Raw genomic sequence first — 23,435 nt, 5'->3', positions numbered from 1 at the left:
ACTTTAATAGATAAATGAAATTGGAAAGGTGTCTTCTATGCCTGCCTTGTTAAGCTGCTATGAGCTGCTTTAGTCTTTCCTCTCCCACAAGCTGATTTTCATTTCTAATTCCAGGAAGAGAAATCTGATATACAGTAACAATTACGTGGATGTAAACAGCAAAGCAAAAAATTCTGACAAATATAGCCAAGAAAACTTCATCCAGAAAAGATGTCAAACAGGGTTAGTGCTTGCTAGTAAACAATCTCCTAAGAGATCCAAAAGCTCATTCCTCCAGCCTCACTCTGTAAGTGCATGTGTGAGGCATCAGAGCAGCTTCATGGATCAGCTGATGAGATCTGCTGCCAGCCAGCTAAAAATGATGAATGAGAACACAGGAAAAAACAATAATTAACCTTCTCCGTGTTCTGAATTTTGGAGATGAGCTATCATTAGATACACAAAACTGACCCAACCAATACTTTGAATTCTGCCACTAATAACACAAAGTGCTGATTAAGAGGATGCTCAGTTAATGATTGTTTACCAAATCCATTTTGGTAGCAGTTAAATAATGCATGCAAACTCGGAAAGGTCCAGAAAGTCTTAGTCAAAGTTCATTCTAGGTCTCAAACTTTGAGAAGAAATGTTAAAACCCTGCATCCAGTGAGTGAATTGCTCATCATCTATGTACAATACATGGTTCACTGACTGACTTATCATTCTGAGAAGGAAATCCATTTGTAGGCTGTAAATTACTAAGCTGAGACTTCCATGTTAGTAGCTTTCAATGCACTTTGTTTCAGGAATGCTGACAAAAAAAATCCAGGGTGATGCATCTTCTTTTACTGTAAAATATGTGTTACAATTTAGAAATATTGATGAAAAGTGAAAATCAATTTCTTCTGTCATACTTTTGTGCAGAGACCATTTGAAAGGTGATATGTTGCAGTTCTAATCTCTCTTCCATTTTGCAGCACCTATGGAATAATACCCAGGAGGTAAAACAAAATGGTCAAAAAGGAAAAAGAAAGAAGAAGAAAAAAAAAAAAAAAGAACAGAAATTTAAAAATACATGCTTGTGTCACTATGCACTTCTCCTGCAAGAAGTCTGGCATATTCTTTTTGTTTGGTGCCAGATCCATCATCCACTTAAGTAAAGATACAGGCTATTACTTGCTTCAGTAGGAGCTGGAACAAACCTGCAAATTGCAATTGTCAGGGTCTTTCCTGCTTTGTGGTATCCAATATCAGCAGGTATTAAAGAGACTCAGCACTCTGAAGGCATTTTTACAGCACGCAGATAAAAATAAATGACTGAACACTCATTGAATAATGCAACGTTGCCCTATAATTGAATATTCTTATAAACATGCATTTCATGACAGAGCATTTGAAGATCTTTAAGAGTACTTGGAATTTAATCCCAAAGAATTCTCAAAAAAATATACAATATACAGAACTGTATTTGAGTCAGAAAGATGTACAAACAGCCCAGCATCAATGGATGAATAAGTAGTAAATCCTACTCGTATTTTATTTATTTTAAGAAGCATCTAATTTTGAGAAAATAATTTTTTTCATTGCCGCTTTTTAATGTGGTTAAATTCAACAATCTTTTTTATTTGGATGTTTTTTATTTTGATGGTTTTCAGAAGAGGCACAATATTTTATAAATGTTTTCAAGATGGAACATTTCAAATTTCCATTTTAAAAATTAAAAAAAAAATCCCCAAATAATAGAGATAGAGTAGAAAAGGTTGAAACACATATGTGCATCATCTGCCTTTGATCATTTTCTAGCTTTACACAGGAAGCCATCAAAAATAAAATCAAATCAACCAATTCCCCTTCCTTGTTTTTATCTATTTATTTTTCATCACAAAAACTAAAGCTGTCTTTCTTGTCTGCTTTAAAGTTCTACTTACGTACTGAAAGAAAATACACTGTTTAATTCAGAGATTTTAAAATGTAAATACCAAAATATGTCACAATTGCAGCTGCAGTTTCTGTCCATCTCCTCAGTGATTCATATCAATCATGTGCAAAAGCAGGTGGCCCTGACCTTTTACTGTGTGGGGGCAAAATGCCCCAGCATCTCCTCTACAAAACATCAGGAAAATGCCAGAAAGCCCACTAGGACTCCCCAGATTAGACACTCTGATGATCTGTCTTCTCTAATCATCACCAGTGTGTCTCTGCATACTGATTTAGATGCCTGAAACCAGCCTCATCTCTTCTCAAAAGTAGATAGATAGAAGATGGATAGATAGATAGATAGATAGATAGATAGATAGATAGATAGATAGATAGATAGATAGATAGATAGATAGATAGATAGATAGACAGGTAGATTTTTTTTAAGGTTTACATCTCCAAGATCACAGATTTTTATTTGATATTTGTTTATCTTCAGGCAACAGCAAGCACAGCTGGACTCCGAGCACATTGGTCTACAGATTCCAGATACATTTAAGCAAGGCAGTGTTCACAGAAGAGGGAGGAAAGAAATTAAGATTTTCTCGGCACTTTTGCGCACCTGAAAATGGGTAAGCTTGTGTAAGCATGAGTGTAAGCTGTTATACAAGGCCTCACAGCTGAAGTTTTCAGTTTAGAGATCAGTAGCTACAGTCTCATGTTTTATTAGCTTTCATTCTGTTTGCAGCCATTCCTTGTCACTCTTTTCACTCCTCTCCAATAATTTCCAGAAGGGCAGTTTCATGCAACTCCTATAACATATCCACTGCCTCTCCTACATCTATCTTCCTTCCTAAGGTAAAATACTCTGAGCCTCAGATCCCAAAACGTATCTTAAAGTTTCTGTATTGTGTAAAAATCATAAGAATGATAAGATCATCAGAACTCTGGTTCTTCTCATGCCTCAGGTTTTAGCTCTTATATTTTTCAGATTCTGTGCTGCTTTAGAGTGTAAGTCTGGGCTTCATATGAGGGGATGGTGAGCTCCCTTCACAGAGTAGGGAGACAAAACAATTCCTTCTCTAGCTGGGGACCAAGGACAGCCAATCCAGATCTCAGGCCCAAGAGCATAAACAACATGGACTGAAGAGGGAAAATAAGAAGGATGGGACTTCATGGGCTAAAGCTGTAATTGGACAATTAACTCCAATGTGCAAATGGACCAGAACTTATAAAATTGAGAGACTTCATAACCCATTGTTGTCCATTTTGTGACCATTTTGGGTTCATCTTGGGTGTAGCCCTGGCTGGGCTCTTGTGCTTGGCCCAGGTGGATCCATTGAAGCCTTTTAAGAAATCCCTGCTTTATTCTTTAACTCTGTCTAGCATCTGTTCTTGGGCAGCCTTCACAAGGGATCACTTCCAGTCAAAGAAATATGAAAATAAGTGTGATGAAGTGGTCCTTTCAAAAAATCTTTTTTGAAGTCTCCCAGGAAATATTCCAATACATACCACAGACTCAAGGAAACAGTTTGCTTGCAGCACTGTCCTGCCAGGCTTTGGCTCCCCAGGCAAACTCTCATTCCAAGGTCCCAGCAGTATACAACAAGTCCCATGTAAAGGTCTTCCATGGAGGACAATGACTCTGTGTCTGTGTGTTTCGGGGTGGGGAGGAGGAAGATGGAATGGTAGAAAGAAGTTTTCCCATCTCTAGAGCAACACAATATTGGCCATGTTTACAATTTCCAAGTGTGACAGGACCCAAACCCAAGGAATTTTCTCCTAAACAGTCCTATGATATGACAACTGAAAGAAAAATCTCAACAAATTAAGGAAAGACTCAAGAGCTGTTAGAGAGTTACATTTAAAGTGATTTTTAATAAAGAATATAGAATGGGAAATCATGTCCCAAAAGGTGTTTAGATCTTGAAGTATTTCTTTTTCTTCTTACCCCCTCTCTATATTTATCATATATTCCTTCAGCTTGTATTATTTATGTCCCATTTAAACAATAAAACAGGGTCATTGGTGTGAAGTGTTCTCATCATTATTTTGTTTCATTTTTGCATTTAACCCCCACAAGCCTAATTAACTCTTGATTTTTTGGAAGACTAGCTGTACATACAAAGTAGGTTGCAAACATTTTAATATTCACTCATGTGGTATTTATTTAAGAAGCTGTCTTATATAATACATGTTCAAGTTTTGATAACACAGAATAACATGTGCTTTGAACAAAAGCTTAAATTCCTACTTACACCCCAAATAAATTCCTACGTATAACCATTTACCTCACATATAACATTTATCTGTACCCTTTTTCTCCCTAATCATAGATATCAAGCTATCTTTCCTCAGATGATCTCTGACAAAGAAAGTTACAAAGGTCCAGATGGAGAAAAAGATTCACTATTATGGTTCTTCAAAACGAAAGTGAATGGACTCAGGAATTGCTACAAAAGAGAAGAAATCTTAAAAGAAAAAAAAAGAGTGAAATTTGTTTACTGGAAGGAGGTTTGAATTGTTAAATTGGAATATCACAAAGTCAGAGAAAAATTGAGGCCTTAAATTTTGAGGAATATAAAATAGGAATGAGGTATCTCCTGCAACATTTTTTTTCTTGCTATATCTATGTCATTCAGGTAAAACAAAGCCTACATTACAAAATTAATAAAATCATACTTACAACTTGAGACCCATGGAAGTTTTCAAAATCCACAATAGATCTGACTTTGCTTTTGTGGTTTCAATTAGATAATGCACTTCAAACTGACACTAAAGAAGATTAGAGCAATGCTTCCAAGCACAGAAACACATTTCCCTAAGAGCAATTATTTTAAGATTTATGATTATGGGTATATTCTTTTGATACTTCAGTATGAAAAAATGCAAATATTGGGTGTTCTTAAATATTAGCATCTATAATAACAAAATAAAATACTGCACTTCCATGAAAAAACCCTATAATTGATAGTTAGTTCATAAACTTGGTAAACTGTAACTCCAATGTAAGTCATTAACTCCTTTCATTAAGTAAATAAGGTGCTTTAAAATTTGAGCATTTGAGTGAATGATGCACAGCACTCTCCAGTTCATGGTCTGTGTACTGCAGCTAATGTGTTTTTCTAATGTCATGGGGCACGCATGAACTAAATTCCTTGTCCCTTTTCTCTCTTTTCATTACTTTAAATCCTATTATGACATTGATTTTTAAAGCAGAACTCCCCACAGAAGCCAACAGGACTCTTGGAAATCGATGGTATCATATGGCCTTAAGTATTCCATTATTTGGCTGCAGAGATGGACTGAACATGTTAAAAAGGGTGAAAACATCAGCAGGTAGGCTTCAAATAGACAAAAAAAAAAAAAATCTCCTTTCAACCAATGATTTCTGCCAGTAAAAGGTGAAAGGTTTTCTCCTGCCTCTCCAAGGGGAGCGCTGTTCAAGTAATGAGAACCTAAAACCACATCCCCATGGCCCACAGACACTGCTGCACCCTAATGCCCCAGGCATGACCTTCTTAAACAAGAATGGGCTTCATTATCCCACTAATATACCCCATGGCTGCCCCTTCAGTAGGACATCCAGACATGCCTCTCTCTAGTTTCTGTGAAAATAATAGACAGTTCATACATGTGAGTGCAAGTGGGTATTTACATCTTTTGTTCTTGGCACTTCTGTAGCCAGGATCTTGCACACAACTGAGAAAATACCTAGGACCCAGAAGCTTCTGAAATCTATAAAAATGTGGCATTGATTGGTACAGAAGTAATAGGAATCAAATCAGCTTTGAGCCTCTTCAGACAGAGATCATGAATGGCAAGGGATACTATCAGTTTATCCACATTTACAATACAGCTTTGCAAACTTCAGTAAAAGAATGAAGAAAGCTTGAAAAAATGCTTACAAGCACTGGCCATTTATAAGGAAAAGACAACACAAATAATACAAATTCTCTGTAATAGTCATAAATTGCATATCAGTGACTAGACATGAATCTAACAGAATCTAATTTTTTTAATGGATCTGGTGGGGTAATTTATATTTGAAAGGAGCAAAAGATACATAGTGTGCTACCTTAATCTCTCTGACCAGCTTCAAACACGGCCAAACTCATTTCCCTTCCTAGCAAATTGTCCAAACCTGAGCACATCCCTCTTGCTCCCCCACCATCCATATACCTGCAGCTCAAAGGAACATTAATTTGGACAGAAGAGATCACATTTAACAAGTAAAGCACAGAGAAAATAGAACTAATGTACAATCCTTTATACGAGTAGCAGTGCTTCTGGGAGGGTAAGGGGACTAGATGTGGAAGAGCAAATATTGTGCGTGGAAAAAAAAATAAAAGCATCAATCTAACCTAAAATTAAAATTTCCACTATGCCCTCATATGGTTCCTCTCTGATCAGAAAAAGTTTCTTTTTAATACTAGGTGCTTAGTAACAGAAAAGAATTTGTAATAATGTTTCTCACAGATGAAGCATCCGCTCTTTCCTTTCAGGAAGAAACATTTTCTTTCACCCAGCACACATTTTAATTGCCTAAGATGCAATTTCCCTTATGAATAATTTGAATACAGCTGACTTTTTGACTAAGCAAATTTCCTTCAGAACTCAAATGATGTGTGCACTGTAAAATATGGAAAACCATGTGGCAGGGTAGCAGAAGCAAAGTGATGAAGTATAGCATTAATTTTAATGTCATTTAAGAAGTCACCAAGGTTCATACTCTGTCAGTGACACGTGCCTCTGACCAGATGTGTAGCCTACATTTTAGTTCACAGCCACAAAACTTCCCTCCACAAAGCTCCCTCCACATCATCCCACTTAATGTCAGCTTTGCCATTGCAGCCCCTGTCTCAGTGCTCCATAAGGGCTCTAAATAAATATCCCCTGCACTGGAGCTTGGCTATAAAGCTTTGTCTCTTCATCAGAGAATTTCTTACTGTCTTCCCATCATATACAGCCCACATGGGGCCGTGTGCTTCCAGCTTAACATATGAATAACTTATTGAAGTCACTATGTCCTCAAGTGGCAAAGCAAGATTCAGCAGCTAGAATTAAAATAATTTTATTTTCTTTTGGCTTAAAACATAGCAAACCAGAAATAAAAAGATTTTAAAATATCTAAAAAACCACATCCTTTTCTAGTGCAAGTTGCAGGTGTGAATCATGCAGGAGACTTAGACATCATCTGAGAGTCATAGATAACTTATAACAACTAAAAATTAGATCACCATTTCCATTAACAGAATCAAGCTGTAGACAAATGTTGGGTTTAATGATACCACAGGGCCCAAACAGGACTAATAAAGCAGCTTTGTTGATATTGTCAGCGTACATAATTTGAAAATCCATTATCTCATCCTAAAAATGCACTCAATGAATACTTTGGAGAAGCTGTATTAGCTGCCTAGTCTAGTAAATAAATTGAAATACTAATTACTCTTTCTTTGGAAAGAGGCTTTGTTGTTTATTTTAATGTTGGAATTATTTCACTATGAGGATTTTTTTTTTTTTTTTACAAGGACTGTGTTGGGAAAATTTGTCTGCTAAGGAAAATAAATGAGTTGCTTTTGTACCAACATAAACTACCTCATCTGATGAGTAACCACTAACCATAACTTAATATAATTTCAGATTATTTGCATTTTCACTTGCCCATAGCAGCTAAGCCATCTGGTACACCTTTTTTCATTTTTTTATTCTCTTTAAAAATAGCAAAAGCAAGCACTCTTTATCTATGCCTTTTTAGTGGTAAGACAGTGCTCAGCTAAACTGTACCAATGAGTAAGAACTAAAATATTCAGCAGTTTCTGATGTCTCTTCCAAATGTCTCATACAAGATTTTAGTTCACTGGACCAGATGCATACACAAACTAAATTCTGGCAGATGAACATAAATTCCATGAACTTCATCTTCAGTGTGTTTTAAAATATTCAGATTTTTTTTCTTAATCAGATACAAGTTAAATCAACTAAACCTGCTAAAACCTTATATTAAGCTCCTATTTATAACAATAACTTATGATTAATGTATTCTTCAGTAGGAAAGCTCTTGCTTAACAGAAAAAACCTCTGCTTTAATACCTGAAATAGACATGTTGGTGAAACAGAAATACTCCCTACATTTAGCAAGTAGAAAAACCCTTGTAAGAAAATGAGCTCTCAACTTTCAGTCATTTAACCCCAAGTAACACTGAACATGGTGAGGTTTTTTCCCAAGGGACTCTTTGGGATTTTATGTGATGTGCACTTCTTAAGATAGAAAGTAAAACGAGCAAAACATTTTTTTTTTTTAAAGCTAAAAACAAACAAACAAAAAACCCCAAATGAACATAACCAAAACAAAAACCCCTAAACCCCACAAAACCACCAAAAACCTCTTACCTTTCTCCCTACTCTTCCTTTTTTTAGTGGCATTGTGCTGCTTGACTGACTTGATCTCCTTCTATGATGTTTAGTGAATGAGGGAAAGGCCATGGATGGCTCTAGCTGGACTTGACACTGTTTTCTGCAACATTCTCCTGCAGAAACTGAATTTCCAGCACGTGGGCAGGTGTACTGTCTGCTGGATAAAAATCTGCCTGGTTGACCATTCTCATCAGGGTGGGGTGGTGAAAGGTGCTGCATCCAGCTGGCCCCAGGTCACCCATGGTGTCCCCCAGGTCTCAGTCTTGTTTAGCATCTTTATTGACAAGGTGGACCCTCAGGAAGTTCACAGATGACACCAAATTAGGTGAGGATTTGGATTCTCTTGAGGTCTCCTTTCACTAAGAAAACACGAGGCATTGCTGGGTTAGTGTTTGGATTTGATCATCCTGAAGGTCTTTTCCAACCTAAATGGCTCCATGGTTGGGTCATGGGATTTCAAAGAAATCTGCATTAAAACTTGGAAAATGTTTCCCCTCTGGAGAACAGCACTAATTAATTCATTAGTGATGAAATGCATTAGTGATGAAAAATGTCTATGTATTTAGGTCTATCTTCTGGTTAGGGAAATCTTCTCTGGGTGTTGGAGAGCAAACTATTCCCAGAAATTGATACATAAAAGCATCTCTCTGTTGGGAGGAAGTTTAGCAAAACTCTGAGGAAGAAAAATTAAATGAATTCCTAAACTGTTTCTTAATGTTGACAGTTTTCAATATTTAATGGGCACATTGGAGCTGAAAAGAGGACATCATTTCTTTTTCTTTTTTTTTTCCTTAAAATTGTAATGATGAGGTCTTTTTGCTTTATTTTTAATGAAAAACCTTAAAAAAAATCTAAGATCCTGCAACCTACAAGTATACCTATTTAGAACAAAAATATTCTACCTCTACCATTGGAATCTAAAGATATATAATTTTATTAACATTTAGGGTTTGCTATGGTCAGGGAACACCCATGAAAACTGTGGGAAATTACTCAAGTAAGAGCTTGAGGGACCCAAAAAATGTCTATTAAAATACCAGACTGAAGTAAAAGCATTACAGGAAAATCTCTCCATACTCAATTTAAATATGACTTGAGGGACTGGGAGGTGGTTTGGAAATCATCAGAAACCACTAGGGATCACTTGAGTCCATGAAAGCAGATTCCTAGGACACAGATCCTATACTGAGAAATTCCAGTCCAAGAGCTGTCAATTTAGCAGCAAGGCTGCATGGAGCAGCAGGAGCCTCCACAGATATCCCAAATCTCCCAAAAATTGCTCAACCCTTGACGCCTGGAGAGGCACACAGCCAGGTCTCCCAAATCTCCAAGGCTCTGATAATTTCATGGAGATGCAAGAGCACATCTAATAGCTCATGGCAGGCTGAGCAGCTTGTTTGCCTTCCTTAATAAGATACAGTAAGTGTAACTTACCATCTCATAAATCCCCAAAAACTGAACTGAATTCTCCAAGGGGAAACCATTCACTAGTATAAAATAGATCAGATTTACGCTTATTTCGGACTATCTTGTTCTTTTCTCCTATCTTGTCTTTTTCTCCTCAAACTGATTCCTCCATCCTAGAGCTGAGACACACTGCCTGGTATGTGTGCATCCTTTTGAAAATTAGATTAGCACTTGGGGCTCTCCATTTACTGAGGTGTTATCCAAGCATTTTGCCTTTCATTGCTTTGTTTCTTAATGTTATTATTTTTATTACTGAAGAGCATTTGATGCCAATCTTGGTGGGTTGCAATGTTGCAGTGGAAAGTTGCAAAGTGTTTGTCTTGGTTTGGTCTTGAAACCAGCCCAGTGAAGGCTGACAATACACCTCACTTTGAGCTAAATCTACTTGAAAACTTAATTATACAAGAAAAATAGTTGTAGAATTTAAAAGTACCACCAAAGAGGAAGGGACACTTTTGCCTGAAACACAGGCTAAGCAAGTAACCTGAATAAAAGGAAAATGGAATTTGTTGTAGCTACTAACATCTTACTGTAAGATGTTATTAAAAAAAACCCTCACCAGATATTTTATGAAGTTTTCATTTTAAACTCGTTGAATGTTAAAAAACCAAAAAATTCCACCTGCAATTCCCAAACTGTTATTCCTCAAAGTTAAGGAAAAAAGCTTTATGTGTTCAGAATTTTTTTTCCTTTATTTTTTCACCATTTCTGCAGATGTTTGCTTTTAACTAGCCTGACAAAACTGGCTTAGATAATTCCTAATTTACAGAGCTATAATCCTTTCCCTTGAGCACCATCTGTTTTTTTTTTTTACAGGCAGCAGTTCTCTTTAAAGTGGATTTATTCTCAAATCTGAAACTTTGAAAGGCATCAAATCTTTGCCTCAAACCTGGAAATTCTTTGTTCCTCACACCCTGGCTCCTAGCAGAGTTTCTCTGTCCCCAAGCAAGTCAAAAGTAGTGTCTGTGAAATACTAGTTTCTAAAATTTCTCATGCCACATCTGTATAAGGTCTCTATACTGATTTTATCAACAGTATACTGGCTTGTTCATGATTGTGACTCTCACCCCTTTTTATTTTCTAGTCCCTTCCCACCTATATAAGAAAGATATGAGTCTAGACCAAATAAAATTTTAAAAAAAAATATTATGCTATAGTACTAGTGGAACTTTACAAAAACCAGACTCCAAGTATGAAAAGAAAAATAGAGGAAGAGTATTTGTGCTTAAAAACCTGCAGAATAAAAAGATAATACAGGAGGTGCAAGGGAGAGAGAAAAAAAAGTCTTTCCAGAATAGTACTTTAAGAACTCACTGAGAGAAATTTGAGGTCCAAATAGTGTATTCAGATGATCAAAGGGATGACTTTCCAGTTGGCAGTTGAAATTTGGGAGAGGATTATTAGTTTTCTTTTCTTTTTCTTCTTAGTTTATAAGACAATGCACACTGAAATCAAGTTTTACTAAGGAGCAATTAATCCCTCAGTCAGAACTGGCTGAATATAAGTTGGGATGGCACTCCAGGAGGTCAGCCCATCCAACCTCCTCCCATGACATGGGTCTGACTGCACAGATAATCTGCCCAGCAGATTATGGAGCATCTTGCAGTACAAAAATGACATTTCCACATCTCTGATCCTTTGTTGCTATAACTTTGGAGAGCACCTCATGGCTGTATTTTACTTCTTTTGTCACTACATTTGTGTTCCCAGATTTTGGTCCTTTGTTAAGCAGGTGCTGGTTTGAAAATGAGAAGACTTCAATGGCAACTACCAAAGCTTGTGCCTGAGCACAGATGCAGACAGCTCATGTGCAGAGGCAGGTGTGGTCACAGTGTGGAAAAAGGGGACAAACAGTCTGTTGGGTAAAGCCCAGGCTGCAAGGGAGTCTGAGTAAGCTGGTGAAGGTGTTGCTGTCCATGGTGAGGGGATTGGAACTGGGTGACCTTTAAGGTCTCTCCCAACCCTCGCCATTCTAAGGTTCTATAATAAATCAAATCTATGAAAAGTCATAACTAAGCATCCTCCATGTGCTGCCAGGCAGACCTTTGGAGGATAAAACATCCTCCTTAAAGTGTGTGCACAGGATACTTTCCTTCACAGTCTGGACAAGTGGAAAACAAACATTAAGACCTTTCCAGAAGACAACATGGTAACAATACTATTAGTCAAGTGTTCTCCTACAGCAACCTAACTCTTCCCTGCACAAACTTTCAAGCTAAACTATATTTTATGTTTACACTAACTGGCTTGTTCAGAGCTATATATTAATTTTTAGTTATCAGACTTTGGCTTCATGAGACAGCTGTTTGCAGCAAGATGAGCTTTATCAAAATAGTAAAACATGCCTGAAGCATAAGAAAACTGGCCCCATCCTGTGAAACAGCAGGGCACAGGACACCTCCAGTGGTGCTTCTTGCATAAGTGTCCCTCCTAAGGATGAGAATTGACATGTGAAATTGCTTGGATAATATGCCTTAACTCTCTTTTTTAGCTCGGTGACTGAAGAACTAGCTTCTTCCTCTTGTATGTCTTATAACACAAGTATAAATATACTGGTAGGTGACAGGAGCAAATTTACCCCATGAAAATTCATATATTCCCATGGCTTTAGCACACTTTAGTAAATACTCCTTAACAGGAAAAAAAAAACAAACACCAAAATAAATAAAGCACACTTTGAACTGGTAGAGGTGTTAGAGCATTAGAGGGAAAAAAAATCCACTTAAAGAAAAGAATAAACTATTTATTCTAATGGACTAATGACAATAATGATTGGAATGAGCCCAAATTTGAGAAGTACCTTTTCTAATCAGAAAGAGGCCAAAGTTTCACAACAAAGTGACATCTTACTGCTAATTTCAATTAATTACAGAGGAATATTTATATGTTAGGAAGAATGGCAGAAATAAGAAATGAAAACTAAGAGCCACTAAACAGGTAAAAATAAACTGCAGAAGAATAAATATAAAGCAAATAAGGATATATTTAATAGGAAGTGTTCTCTTTTCCTTTATAGAAGCAGAACAATAAATTTCATAAATCCAAGACCAGCTAAAACCAAAGTATGTTCAGCATATTTACAATGACATAACGGACAAACATTGGTAGAAATCAAGATACTAACCTTGATCAAGGAGTACACATCAATTACAGAAAACTGACTCAGGCACATCAAACATGAAAGACATCTGCTTGTAGCCATAATAGTGTGACTTACCACAGCTTACAGCAGCTCTAAAGGTTTTCAGACAAGGTAAAGCCATTATTATATAAAATACCTGGAGAGCCCAGCCATGGCAGCACTCACCTGCTACCATTACTGTTTCTATCTGAGGAGGAATTTCTGTTCCAGCAACAAATTCCTCCTGGAACTAATTGGCACTCATTGTCAATCTCAGAGCAGAGACTAATGAAGTACCTTTTGAGCCAGAGAGGTTCTGAAGAGGTGATCTCTCCAGCACAGAACAGAGACTGTAATGAGGCAGGATAAGGATGATTCCTCTGCTAATGCTCATTCCTTCCCTGGCCTTACTGTAGAAAAAATGGGATTCATCCATATGCTTAAGAAATCCAGGGAGTCCCTGCATAAAAAAGTAGTAACACACAGTTCACTGCTCATGGGGACAAGGATCACAAAGAAAGGGAATAAAGATGCTCTTACTGCAAACTAGCTCCCACCTCATGCATTTCATTGCTCAGAAAAACTATTTGTGATTTAGCAGGGAATAGGTCTGAACAGTGGTAACAGCAAAGGACTGACTCCTGGAAGTCATCACCGATATTCTATCCTAAAAGTGTGTTCTATCCTAAAAGTAATGTTTTTCTAAATCTCAAACACAATCTGGGGGACTTGTCACCTGCAGTACACCTGCTAAATCTTGAGATACAATTTATGTAAACAGAGAAATTCTTACTGCAGAGCTTTCCTCAGTCAGTCAAGCTGCTGTTTGGAAAGAAGCAGCACAACAGAACAGTTAAATGAACTAGCATCTTTATCAAACATTGGTATATTCCTACCAGATGACTTTTTTTTTTTTATCAATTCAGGTAGGCAGGCTCCTTTAAGCGAATGCTTTGAGTGCTGGACTATACTCTGCACCCATGCTGCATGTTGAAGTGCTTAAAATACAGGCTAAAACCTTTAAACAACAACCCCACAAAAGTGAGCTACCTAGGCTGTCTGAAGGCAGTGTAATGGGCTTAAGCCAGATCTCTTCAGCAAAAGAGGTTTATAAAGGATGTATTCTTGAACATGAGGCTATTACTGCAGACCATCTACTTTTAAAATGCTTTCAGACACAATAGTTTGTTCCATCAGTTAGCTGGGAAAATGGAATTGGATACTCTTTAGTTATTTTGGATAATCCCAACAAGCATGTTCAGCACTTTGCTTTGTATTTAGTATTGGTCTGGGATTAGGCACTTGCTGGCAACCTGATATTAAAACATACCTCTGCTGCTGTAAAATATTTGCTGCAATGAATAATAGTTATGATAATAGTTATTATGATTCTTGTGTTATAACATTTTTTTTGCCTCTGTCTATTCTAAAAAAATGCCCAGCAAGGCTTCAAAAAAGAGCAAGGTAGTGGCATACATAACTCTCCCAGAAAAGATAACAAAGGATTTGTCATCCAAGTGGTTAAAGGGCAGACCTCCAAATTAAAATACTTTGGAGACACGCTGAGAAAATGCCATTTACCAGAAGCCAAATTGTAATTTTGGCACATGTGGATCCACGACTGAAGGGTGAAAAATCTGAGCCAATTCCTGCTACAGCTTCTGACATGGGTTTATCTCCCTTTCTCCTGAGATGCTGTGCGGCTCGGCAGCTCGTGGAGCCTCACTGACAACATTTTCATGGCAATCGCAGCTGTGATTTGGGAATGTGCTCTACTAATCTGCTGCATCTATTGAATGCAAAAGCAAGGAAAAACCTGTCTGAAGTCTTATTCTGTGAGAAATCTTCTGAATCTCTAGGATTCTGGGTGTTTCTTTTTGCTTGTGCATTATAACCATTTCCGAGTTGTAAGATCAACCAATATTTTCCTCTCCTATGCTCCACTTTCTCCCTTTTGTTCTTTTTAGCATCCTCTGCAATACCTCTAGACTAAGGTCCATTTGAGTTTGCAGCCCATTTGCACTGGTCTGTACTGAACATTCCAGAATCAGATGAGAGTAATCACAAAATTACATCTATATCTTGGCAAGAAAAGCTGAAGACTCCCTGGTGTTAGAGCTTCAGAACTCAGCTATGACCTATCAGTTGGCCTAACTACATGTTTTCATAAAGTAATAATATAATATCAGATTTCCTCACAAAGAGGCAAGGATTTTTAAGTAAGGGTACTTTTCAACAAGAACTGAATTTCATTATAGATAACTTTAATCCACATAAGTCTATATCACAAATGACATTTCCAGTGTTCACATTTCAGCATGTAGAAGAACTGGAAAAGGTCAGAACTCTTTTAGTGCCCTTCGAAACATGCACTGTTTAATGGACTTTAAGTATAGACAAATATATATAAAATGTTCAGGATGTGAAAATACACGTAAAACAATGGATCAGTACTGAAAAAAAAGTGAAACAACAGCTAGGGCATGTGTGTATAGTTAAGAAACAACTTAGATTTTTTGAGCATTTTTGCTGTAGTGGAACACATGAACGTAGTTATGTTCCAAGCTGTCTTCCCAGCCTGGTAAAGGGTGACAATAGTCGTTCATGCTCTATGGTATATATTTACCACCAACACAAATAAATCTTTGATAAATCTTTGACAATTAGTTAAGCTGTATAAACTCTTTAAAAAAACACAGTACAAGATAGCATCTATTGCAAGAAAGGTCTAGCCAAAATATTTAAGTCTCTCCTTTTGTAGATTATCTTCTGATCATTATTTACGGTTTTCTCAAACAACCAAGCAACTCAAAGTAAACTATGAGAGGAACAAAATACAAGGACTATTTCTATCTTAATAAATTGATACTCCAACTCTGCAGAAGAGAAGTTGGACTCTCAATGACAGAGTATTGCATGAAGTCTACCTAAAGCTAATATTCATAAACATCTTGAGGTAACAAAAATCATTGTCTGTCAAACAGACAATATCTACCACATAGTTAGCGATTGCTACAAATCAGTTTTTCTAATGCCAGAGTCTGATGTCCAGCTCCCACTTGTGGAATTGACTTATTTGTGGGAAAAAAAGGGTTGATCCCACTGTGGATAGGTAATTTCATCCCCTCTTGATCATATTCTATTCAGTCCATATCCTGTTGGACTGACAGACCGGCAGAAAACCTTTTCTTTCTGAAAATGACATTTATCTGTTAATCAGCTTTCCATTTCATATTAATTTCATTAAATTCAGCTTTCAAATGCAGTACCAGGGCTCAGTCAGTACCAACTCCTGTGTCCTGTGATTTCAAGGAAACTTGAAACTCATACGCAGTAATGTTCTTAGTTTAACAAAGTTTATCACATGTATATGTATGCTCATAAACCATATATATAAACATATATGCTTGTAGCACACATCTGTAATACATTTTAAAGATATTAAGAGAGGCACTTAATTAACATTTTATATTGGAAACATTTTTTTTAATGTATTATCAGTTTCTTGAAACAGTACATAGTCAACACTAATAATTTACTTTCTTAGAAACAGAGTTCCATAGGTAATTTCTATCTATTATGCTGATAATTTTGTGGGAACATCTGCCCTTAAAATATGTGCCTCACTTAAGAATAAAGTGATTATTGAATTCATAGCTTAGTGAAAAGACAATGTTTCATTGAGATCAGAAATCGGCTTTATCAACTATCGCCAAAAGTGCTCAGTCTGTCTGTCTTGCACAGACTCAGATTGAAGCACAGAATTTTGAATGGAAAACAAAATACAGCTTGTAAGCAAACGAGAACTAGGAGTAATTCCTAAAAGGAATTATGTTTTAATTCAGACTAAGAGAGGAGGAACCAACTTGACCAAATGTGCAGAGTTTTTCCCGTTTAAATTTAAGCAAAATTGCTGGAAGGTATAGAAAGTTATCTATTCATTACATGTTATTAGATTTAATGAAAAAGATGCACAATAACTTCAACCTTTAAATCCCTTCTTTTGTGATTTTTAAAAAGACTTACCCTACTTTTAAAATGGCTGTTCTCTCTTTTGATTTGAAATTCTAAATATGCATGGAACATGAAACAACTGACAGAATACTAATATTATCTTTCTCATAAGAAATTATATTCTGATTGATATCTACTGCTTCAATATGTACAGAAGAATTTATCAAATTCATTCATTGATTGTTCGGGCTCTGGTCATAACAGACAGAAGCAGATTATCAAAGATTCAACAACAGTTGCTGAAGTACAGAAAGTGCCTATGTTTAGGAAAGGAACAAAGATGAAAATGAACCATTTAACTATGCAAGGCCTAAAGTTTCTGAGTAAACAAAACTTGTTAAGAAGAGTGTGTATATGTGGTTGCTCTTTTACTTTGATTCACACAAAAGAAAATGACCTGTTATTCACTTATTTTCCCCTCTCCCCACTCTCTGCCAGTTATATTTTAACAACTGCATAGCTGGGAACTTGGAACCAGGGTGGGCATTTCTGGAGATTTTTAAATGTTGTAGGCATAGATGGCCTATCATAGACCACAAAAATTATGTAATATTAAAAATAGTATAAATATTCAAAAACATACTGGAAACCTCAGATTCATTTTTTAAGCTTATACCTCTATCTAAACCTTGCACTTTGTTTCCAAAACCCACCATCATGTAAGAGCAAATTCAATTTTTTTTCAGTATCTGAAAGACATTTGTTTCTGACTTATCTGCCTGACATTGATAAATGTATAAAATACCATTCGTCTGTAAACGTCTTTCATTATTAACCTTTGATGTATTACATATATATATCTAGGATTTCCTCTTCTAATACTGCAAACTGATGACCTAAACCAGCAAACTTCACCTACCAGGCAGTGTAGGTTGACCAGCAGCAGCAGGACCCAGTCAGCATGCAATGATTGCAATGCCACAAAGGGTGGTTAACATTTAAAGTATATAATTCTGATTATTTAGAAGCTTCTCGACTGGAGGAAAAAATCCTTACTCTTTTTCCCAGGAAACACAAAGATAATCATTACAGAAGGCAGAATTTTCCTAACTAGAAAACATTTTTATTTCAGCCAAGTATATTCTTTGGCAAATAAGACATGTTAACAGGGGTCCAACAAATTTTCTATGAGGTTCTTTACTTCAGCACGTGGGTAGAGAAAATAACAAATCTAATTTCAATTAGGAAACAAGATATTCCCCAGCAGCCTCTCAGTAATTTAACAAGCAGCAGTATTCTTTTCTTTAACACATTTTTTGTCATAAACCTTCTTAAATATTTTCTATCAGATGCTGGCCACTTTACCTGCCCCTAAAGAACCAGACACCCAAGTAGCTGTCAAAGTTCTATTAATCTTCCATTTTTTTAAAGCTCCTGTTTTCCTGATGTCAAGTCTCCCTCCCTTCCTGACTAGCAAAACTTCCTAATAGCAGCAAAACTACTGGAAACCCTGCATGGAGCTCAGCCTCCTCTTGTAGCTGACAGCACAACAGCTTTCTACCCACTTACTCTCTTTTCTTCAAGACAGACAAAAAGGAAGGAAACTTCCTCGGGAGGTAGCAGTTTAGAAACCTGACATTTCACTGCTTGATGCTCACTTTCATCAGCAACAAGATCCTGACTTTAATGCTGAAAAATAATGAAGAATAGTGAAATCAAAACTGACACCGTGTCTGCTTAGACTCATGGTGCCTGTACACTACCACAGAGAACAATAATTTCATTCTCTTTGAAAGCATTTTGCTATTGAATGAGAAGTACCTTTAGCTCTACCTGCACATTGCCTGTAGCAGTCGAGTCCATCTTTTAAAAAAGAAAATTCAAACATGATTCAGGTGCATTAATTTGTACTGTAAGAATTAATGTAGAGTTCCACATTGGGTTTGATTGAAAAAGACCTCTAAGATTGAGTCCAGCCATTCCAAACCCACCACTAAACCATGTCTCCAAGTGCCACATTTACATGTCATTTAAATATCACCATGGACAGTGACCCAACCATTCCCCAGCACAGCCTCTTCCAACACCACAGTCTCTTCCAACACTCTTCCATGTTTTTCAGTGCCACTCTTCCATGTTTTTTGGTGCCACATCTACATGTCATTTAAATGTCTCCATGGACAGTGACTCAACCATTCCCCAGCACAGCCTCTTCCAATACTTGACAATTTTTTTTTGGTGAGGAAATTTTTCCTGATATCCGATCTAAACTTCTCTTGGTACAACTTGAGCCCATTTCCTCTCGTCCTGTCAGTAGTTACCTGAGAGAACAGGCCAAGCCCCCCCATGGCTACAACCTCCTTTCAGGTAGTTATAGGGAGCAATACGGTCCCCATGAGGTTCTTTTTCTCCACGATAAACACCTCCACCACTTCAGCCATTCCACACAAAACTTGTGCTCCAGATCCTTTTCCAGCTTTATTGCCCCACACATTTTCCAGTATCTCAGTGTATTTCTTGCAGTGACATGACAGCACAGAGCACCCTGCAATATTAAATAAACTAGAGGTAAATTCATATTGTGACATAGTGCAACAAACCACCCCAGCCTGATCTGCTCATATGAAAGCAATCACAGTGCCTCTTGGAAATATTTTTTCCATTTTATAATTTTAAAGTGTACTAACACAACCAAAAAAAGTTTTGGAAGTTCTTCAAGGCTTATAGAAGATGAACTCTATCATGTTTTAGCTTTGTGTTATTTTTATTGCTCCTTCTCCATTCTCCCTTTTCATGCCATTCCCCAATAAAGAACTAAAAGCTATGTGGAAATGAGAGAAGATATTTTTCCACTTACTACAGGTGTTTATATATAATGCCACACTTATATTCAGATGTACAGATGTCTTCCATCTCACACCAGTTACTGTTGTTTCCCTCTATTTATTTCTCTCAATGCATCAGAGAAAAGACATATTTTTAGAAGAAAATGGAAACAAAGCAAAGGAGAGCAAAGCAACAACACTATTCCAGCACAGAAAAATGGCTAAAATGTTTGTCTGGTAGTTGGAAGACCTCAGGCAGATAGTCAGACATGGATAATTGAACTTGAGTTTCTGCCAGTCTAGCTTCATGCCAAATCCACCCTGCTTGTTTTTCTAAGAAAAGGGGAGTTGTCAAAATCTTTCAATTTAACATGAAAATGTATCATAAAACTTTATCACTCAAAACTGACAGGTCACAGGAAGCTTGTTTCGAAGAATATTTATCCACAAAATGAAAATGTTTCAATAAAAATTTCCACCACTCCTACATTCGTTTTTTGAAGGTGTCAAAATAATTCCTTCTGATGCTATTACAAAGCCAAGTCAAAATACAGTGCATTTGTGACATGGTATTAAAAAAAAGCACAGAAGAGATTCTTGAAGAGCCTCAGTGAAATGGTCACTCATGTTCACTAGAACTGCAGGAGAACTCTAAACCACTTTGAGGACTTGATTTAATAATCAGTTGGCACTGGTTCAAGTAGAATACTAAAAATGCGAGGCAAACTCCCCCCCTGGAAGTTTGTGTTTTCCCAAAGCTCAAAGAGGAGTGTATGCAAGGCTCAGATAGTGCCCAAATTAGAAAAGCCACCTGCAGAACAGTATCAGGGGCAGCCCTGTTCTGGTACTGCAGCCTACAGCTACCAAATTGCTGTCCTAGCATGTACAGCAAACTGAGAGCAAGCCAGAAATTATAATGTTGATCACATTCATTACTTCACATGTAGTTACTCTTGATTTTAAGGGATTTTTTAAGTACATTTTATTCAGATTCTCATTTCAGCTGCTCTTTTTGGATTGGTGCTTTTCTGTACAGGTTTCTCTCCAACCCTGGTTCAAGAGCCAGCTTCTATCATCCAATAAATTTCCCACCTTTAAAAGTGCTCTATGGCCTTTCCTGTTTTCAACACCTTTTCTGTTAATAACCTATTTGCTATAAAAAAATCTGGGTTTTTTTCAGAAACATTGAAGATTTGGTTTTTGTCTCTGAATGAATACAGAGATTGTTTTCAACTACAGTGTAGAAATCTTGACCTTCGTGGTGCTTTAGTCAAGGGTAGGAAGTAAAACAAAAATCTTTGGAAAATCTTTATTACTAAGATATTATTTTAATAGGAAGTCATCTCTGTCTCTATTTTCTAAATATAACGTTATTTTCCAGCTACTGAGTTTCCAAGATGGAAGTTTAGTGCAGTTCTTTATTGTGGCTTATCAAACTACAAAACACACCACAAGGAGCACAGAAGGGAAGTCCAGGACTAAGAAGTTGCAGATATTATGCAACAAGCAGTTAAGCAGTAGATATCAAGGGTAACAGGGTTGTCTGAGGGCCCTGTAGTATTGGGGGGAAAAAACCCAGCCAGAACAATCTCCCATATTTAACATCTCTACTGTCTCTAGAAAACAAAATACATCCCTGATGCAAAACATGACAGACACCCAAAGAGAAGCAAAATCACTGAAATCACTGTGATTACCTAAGAGCACAGGAAAACATTTCTGACTCACATTTAGGTCAATATGCTGAGTCTGTGCAAGGTGTCATGGCAGCAGACTGAAAGCCACTACAGTCAAATTCTACAAGGAAACATTATTTTTAAAGGCAGCAAATAAACACACATAACTTTGTGATCAAATTATCAATGAGCACGTGGTAGGTAAATATTTATTTATTTTCCTTTCATTTCCATCACAAATAGCTAACAGAAACCTTTCAGCACACATTATCCCTTACTATAAGTAGTTCCTCTTCCTCCTCAGTACTTACCACTCAGATGTAATTTTAGAGTTCATATTTTCTTACTCAGCCTAGTGGAAATAGCACCATGTCAGAACAGATAAGAGGAACAGATAGAAGACATAAAATTGCTAACTTAGTGTGCAGTGAAGTCCATTCCTCTTCTTTTCTACTTTTCTAAGCAAAGTAATAATAGAAAGAATATTTTAATTTTAATATAGCATCACTAAAAGACCTTGTAGAAGCTTTGCAAACTGCTGCCAAACATTACTACATCACCAGTCTAATTACAGCCACAGATCTCAGCTGGAGGTGGGGGAATAAATTCCTACCCAGGTCTAATGTCACTGGAATATTTTAACTATGCCTTGGGCAGTGAACTTTTGAAAAAAAAAATAGATCACAAAGGAAGCTCTTACTTCTCTGCAACCATCTCCTAAAATTTCCTAAAATATCAATAAGCCATTTTGTCTCTCATTTCTTCATATCTACCTTGGTCTTTTCAAATATATATGCCAGATATACTGGTTCTGTGCCAATAAACATCTTCAGGTGAAATCAAGTCAGCTGGGCAATGAAACTTTTGGCAGCCATATGTTCTACAGATATTGCACACTGCACATTTTTTATGTTGGCCAATAGAGAGTCTACTTTTTTATTTTCTCTCATTAAACTTCAGAATTCTAAATTTAAAAAGTATAACATTTCCAAGCCAAGCAGTATTGTGTTGTATTTCTATCATAAATCATCCTGAAATCAGACTTCAATTTATTGATTTGCCTCACTGTAACTATCTGTACTCAGTTTCATCACCAAAATACCTCATACACATGAAAACAATTAGAATGGGAGGAGGTTTTCCAAACAGTACCTGAATATTAAGAAAAATATTCTGCATTATTGCTAATGACTTCTATTCTTAAAACATTTCTAAAGCTGAATTACATCTAGAAGTGCACACAAATTAATTCTCTAAAAGCCCAGAGAGAGGGCCTGTGGTCTAACCTGCAATACATCAGAGGGATCTATGTCTGATTGATAGGCACTGCCCAGTAGTCATATTTTCTTTTCCCCTTTGAAATAAACCCAATTCAAATGTGACATCTATGAATTACTGGGTTACCTGAAGGTTAAGCCACTTAAGAGAAGGAAAAAAAAAATCATTTACAAGTTGAAAATCTATTTTTGCAAATCTCACTTTCAGTCTAGGTTGCATGCTTGCAATGGTATCATAGGAGCCCTGCAGAGAAAGCAGGATCAGTATTTGATGCTCCAGTGTTCCATTGCCTGGATAAGAAGGATGCTGCCATTACTGCAAGCACATAAACTTTGATTACACTTCTTAAAGTCATTTGCTAAAGTGTAAAATAAAGTGCAAGAGGCTACATTAAGATGCTTCATTGAGTTTTAATCAAAGGGAGAAATGATATTTCTATTTACTATTTATCTTCAAAATGTGACTGATTTTTCCAGTGATAATTGCTGAATTTTTGTAATGGTTAGTGTTCACTGTGTCTAGATATTAATACAATTTAGTTTTAATGATGTGCCAGTTAATTACAAAAATTTACTCACATACTCATGCAAAACCTGCAGTTCTGATACCATTTTTAGAAGGTAAGCTCACTTCAGCTGACATATGCTTTAGCAAGTAAAATATTAACAGAGTTAATGTTGTATTGAAGTCCTATTTTCTCTCTCACAATAATACTGTTACATTTCTTATTGCATTAGCTAAGTCTTTCAACATGTTGGTACAGTAACATTAAACAATACTGAATTGTGGAGTAGACAAAAA

The sequence above is a fragment of the Serinus canaria genome, chromosome 4 (genome assembly GCF_022539315.1).
Source record: "Serinus canaria isolate serCan28SL12 chromosome 4, serCan2020, whole genome shotgun sequence".
Taxonomy (NCBI): domain Eukaryota; kingdom Metazoa; phylum Chordata; class Aves; order Passeriformes; family Fringillidae; genus Serinus; species Serinus canaria.
Note: the sequence above shows the minus strand (reverse complement) of the source record.